Source organism: Rhinolophus sinicus, linkage group LG04, assembly GCF_036562045.2.
Source record: "Rhinolophus sinicus isolate RSC01 linkage group LG04, ASM3656204v1, whole genome shotgun sequence".
Taxonomy (NCBI): Eukaryota; Metazoa; Chordata; class Mammalia; order Chiroptera; family Rhinolophidae; genus Rhinolophus; species Rhinolophus sinicus.
In genome coordinates, this window is record NC_133754.1 from 166,929,200 (window position 1) to 166,934,747 (window position 5,548).

A 5,548-nucleotide genomic window follows, 5' to 3' on the forward strand; every position below is an offset into this window, starting at 1 on the left:
CTGGTGGGCCTGAGTGATTCACAGGCATTGAAAAACTGGCCCTACCCCAAGAGATAACTCCACAGTGAACCAACTATTCTGTAGACTCAGCATCTAGGAGGGCTTCTCCATCTGCAATCACTCAATTTCTTTTTTCTCTCTTGCCCATCTTCTTCTTTCCTTCTTTCATTAAGTGTGAACAGAGCAGCTCTTCCTTTGCACAAGCACAGCGCTAGTCCCTGGGGATGTGACCGTGGGGATGTCCCGGAGGCTGGTCACAAAGAGCACCGGGTACCGTGGCAGAGAAGAAAGCGAATGCTCACAGTTCCCACACTGAGGTCCATGGCAGAGGAGAGTCCCGAGAAAGGGAAGGAGCGGTTTCGGAGGAGAGCTACTTCCGCCACGGGAATGACATTGCAGCTGGGACTGTCCCAGGAAAAAGGGCATTCAAGGCAGAAGCAATGTCCCATTCCTTTCCTGTTCCTTTTCTACCTTCCCTCCTTTCTTTCTTCATCTCCCCAATCCTCCCTTCCATTGTTTTATCCCAAGAAAATAACTAATGAAATGCTTTGACAATATCATGCCAGGTCCTGTGCTAAATACTTCACATGTCTATTTTTATCTAATGCTGCTTATGAGACAAAGACAACCCCCACTCTATTATTTCTGCTCTAAAGATGAGGAAAATGTGGCTCAGAGATTTTACAGGACATCTTATAGATGGAGAATGGGTAGGAGACCTTGGAATTGGATGATGGATACGGTTCTCCCTTGCTTTATATACCACCACCTTTTAGACATTTTGGACAGTGATTTGTGCGTTTCTTCTAATCTGTGTAGGTAAAAAGCCTTCCTGTCTTTAGATGAGAAAATAATGTGAATGGAGTAAGAAAAGTGCTAAGAAGGAAGCCAGAAGACCTGGTCCCTTTATTGTTCCACAGAGGCCTGGGGAAGAGGGTGAGGAGAGGTCCTTCCCCTCTGCACATCTGCCCTACACAGCATGGGGTCTCTGAGCAGAGCAAATGGGACCAACCACACAGGCCAGAGGCTTGGACGGGCTCTTACACAGTTGCACGGGGCCCGTGCTTGTTTTAACGCTCTGCCGTCGCCATCTTCAAATTCTTCATCATTTTAACAAGAGACATCACATTTTCCTTTTGCACCGGCCCCACACATTATGTAGCCAGTCTTTCTTGGGGCACGGGCTTTCCTGCCCACTCCCTGTCACTCTTTGGCTGCCGCCCTTCAAGCCATTCCCCACCGGCTCCCCTGCGGCCTGGACTGTTCCTTTGATCTGAGCCACGGGCTGGTTCCTGGGTCCTCACAGAATAGCAGAATGATGGTGTCCAGCACCAGCCGTGATTATCCAAATCATTTCCTCCTGTGACCAGGACCTGGCTTAATACTTCCCAGGTACCAGGTGTTCCCCAAATATCTGCATGTGGAAGGGTTTGGGTGGCTCCATTCTTTTCTCTTTCGATAAAACAATTAGGTCATTTAGACTATGAAAAGCTTTGAAATCATGAAAGTACTTTATTTGAAGTTTGGGGAAGAAAGGACTTTGATGGTGAAAGGAAAGACAGCTATTTCCATTTTAAACAAGGAAACAGCAGGAGAGATTTCTGTTAGGAAGGTAATAGGTGGGACGCTATTGTCCAGGATACTAGTGTAGGGACCCTATGGAATCACTCCTTTAGTAACTTGGGACTAGGCCCAATAGGTCAAAGCCACAGAAAAAAATCTTTGGACTCAGAGTGATGACGAGCTTCTAGCATTCAGAAACTTCTGGATGGGGATTGGACACTCATAAGGGAGTGAAGTGCGGTCTCTGGAGATGTCAAGTGTGGTGCCTGTTCATGCCCATTCCACAGATGGGTGGAGAAGCTCCAAGCACCCAGTGCGCCCTTGGACCAGATGGGGTTTAAAGTTCTTAACAACCCTGGCAACATGTTTCGTTGATAATAATGACTCTGGGATACGGAGTTTTTCTTCCTGTTTATACCTAAAAGCTGAGGTAACTATTTCCGAGGGAGAAAAATGTAGAGTCCACATTCTTGTATCTAGTACCTCATAGAGAAGCAGGAAAACACTGATTGCTTCAAATTCTGTCAATATGCTCTGAAGCTGGGGGCCTCCTCAGAAATGAATGGATGAACACATGAAGGGCAGGAGAAACAACGTAGAAACAAGCAACCTGGATCCTTTAAAGATGAACAAGATCAGAAAGGGTAGACCTTCCCAGTGGTGGCTCTCCCAGGACATGGGGTCCCACAGTCCTAACCAACCCTCCCGACTAGCTGCTGCAGAGCCAGCCAGCCTCTGGGCTGTCCATCACCCTGCAAAGCGGCGCTCACAGCCTTAGCACACACCTGGCCGAGGGCCCGGGGAGAGAATGTTCATGAAACGCCTGATAGAAACTTCTGTGACCCTTTGACATTGCGGTGTTCCCGGCATTTCCACAGGCATAAGCCACATCCTGGAAATAAGCCACACTCAGGTACATGAAGATGGAGCTGGAAAACGCCTGTGTTTATTCAGTGGAACGTGTGGAAAGCATGGTTCCCAGAGGCAGGAGGTCTGGGTGCTCATTCTGGCTCTGCTTTTGAAACACTTGCTGGCTTTGGCCAAATCTTTTCTCTCTGGGCCTCACATTTCCCATTTTTAAAATTCAGGTATAATGAACAGTCCTACGACACAATGTTTGTGAGGGTTTAATTATTACTTAATTATATACTTAACATTTGTAAAATGCTTGGAAAAATGCCTGCAACATATAGTAAACACCATATAAATAATGAAAAAACAAAAACCAGAAAACAAAACACTGTCTTTAACAGCAACCTTTCAAGATAGGCATTCTCATCCCATTTCACCTAAGCAATTTGAGGTTCAGGAAGCAAGTGCTGTCCCCAAGGTCATATACCTGGACCCACTTTGCCAATGCCAACGGGTCTAGATCAGCTATGAGATGACTTCCAATTCTGATAGTCAATGATTCTGTCTTTATAAACTGACAGTTTTGCCTGGATTTCATTTGTCCATTGGTTCTGGTGGCTACCAGCTAGGTGCAAGAAAAATTCACTTTCATACTCATTTCCAATTCCATTAATGATGTGGAAAGCGATTTTCAGCACCAGTACTGTGCTCTGTGTTAGATGTGGCCTGTGAGTCTCAGACAAGCCCACCTGGCTATGAAACCCAGAACAGCAAGGTCTACTGTACATCACTGATATGGAGCCCAGTTCTCCCAGCTCAGCAGCAACTCTGCATGTGCGCCAGGGTTGCCCAAACAAAGGTCTGATCCTGTTTCTGCCCCTGTAGTCCCTATGTAGATAGGTCAACGGCATCAACATCCCACAGCCTTCCAGGCTTCCAAGATACCAGAGTGCCAGTGCCATCCTCCTCTTTCACCCCCACAGGTAATCAATCACCAATGCTTGTAAGGAAAATCCCATCATGCCGTTTGAGATCCCTAAATGAATCTCCATTGTATACAAGATACAGTCTGAACATATCATTCCAGACCCTTTAAGTGCGAGTCCTTAACTTCTCCTTCTGGCCCATTCATTCTCCTCCTACAGCTTCCTCCCATTGGCCTCCAGCGCAGCCAACCCTCCAACCACAGAGAACCTCTTATTTCACCCAAACATACCAAGTCAGCCCCTCCAGCCTTCCTGTTCTACGCCAGACACTTCCAGGAGACATGCTCCGTCCTTTCCTCCTTTCCTGTTAAGATTCCTAAGTGCCCCTCCTCTCTAACTCTCGATCTCCTCCCCAGGTGCCTTCTCAGGAACCTCATCTTGTCTCTGGTTTCTTCTTTTTTGTTTACTTGTCCCTTTCTATAAACCTGAAAATGCTCACTCTCCACCATTCTAACAAAACCTCCTCAAGCTCATGTTTCCCTCCAGATTCCACCTTTCAAAGCCAATACTTAACTGCCTCTAATTTTCCACCTCTTACTGACTCCTCAATCCATTAAAATCTGACTTCTGGTCTTTTCATTCTACTGAAATGACTCCTTCCCATGGTTCCCCAAACCACCTTTTTCCTCCACCTGAAATCCTAAGCACTCTCAAGGCATTTTTAATTTGACCTCTCAAAAAATATGGGTTGATTTCTGCTGATTACTCTCTACTTCTTGAAAGACTCTGGTCCTTAACCCTGAAGTTTGTTGGTTTTTCTTGTATCTCCCTGGCCACTTCTCAGTTTTCATTGCAGGCTTCCCGTTAAGTGCCCTTTGCCCCATGATAATTGTACTAGTCAGGATGAGCTAGTTTATGCTACACTAAAAAACAATGCTTATAATCTCAATGACACACATTTATTTTTTGTTTGGGCTACACGTCCAGTGCAAGGCAGCATAGGGCAGGTCCAAGAACCATGGAGAGTCAAGCACCATTCCTCAGCATAAACAAGACTGAGTACTAATCTAGGAAAGTCCAGCTTTTCCTGGCTAGATTTCAGAATTGCTCTGGTGAACTCTGGAACAGGAGTGTCTACAGAAGTTGTCTTATGCCTGTCCGACCACTGTGTGGGGGGCAGATACATTTTCTCTTTCATTCACAGGAGTTCAGATCAAGACCTACACTCAGGGAGCTATCCTTAAGGAAATGTATCCAAGAAGACTTCTCTCTGAACCTAAAGCTGGTTTAGACGATGAGATTCTGAACTTCAGTCTGACGCCTATAATGGAATGGGACTTTGGGAGCCTTGGGAAGGAGTAAGCACGTTTTGCATGTGGGAGGGATATGAACTATTGGGGGCTGAGATCAGACCATCACAGCCAGCCTCCAAGGATACACCTGGCCTGGGGGGCTGATAGGATATTTCAAAAGTGATGGACTGTGGCTTTTGAGGCTAGGTCATCAAAGGTATAGCATTCTCTCCCTCCCCATCACCTCACCTCCTCTCTGTCTGTCTTTCTGTCTGATCACTCACTATGGGGGAACTCAGATGCCATGCCATGAAGGCATCAAGCTGCCCTATGGAGAGGTCCAGATGGCAAGGGACTGAGACCTCTTGCCAGCATCCATGCAAGTATGTCCTGCTAGCAGCAGATCCTCCAGCCCTAATTAAGCCTTCAGATGACTATAGTCAGCTTTCTGACGGCGACCTCATGAAAAACCCTGAGCCAGACCTCCCGATAAGCTGCTGCCGAATTCCTGACCCACAAAAACGATGTGAGATATGGAAGTTCACTATTAAGCCTTCATTATCTCTATTTGTGTCCAGTCCATGTTAACTCTTGTCTAAACTACTGCTTTTCGAATCTGCCTCTTTGCTTTCAAATTTGTTCCTTTCCCGACATCTAGTTTCCTTACAGGGACTTGAATGAAATGTTAAAATGCGACTCTATTGAAAATCTATTAGAATTTTCTACTGTTCTTGGCGTCAAGCCCAAACTCCTCAATGTGGCCTGCATGGTCTGACTTATAGTATCTGACCTTTCCAGACTTAACTCTCAAGGTTCCTTTCTTTCAACTCAAAATTCAGACTACCAAATTGCTTTCACTTTCTAGAATTAGACTTCCCTTTTCTTCACGCTTGGTTAGACTTCTCACATGAGCTT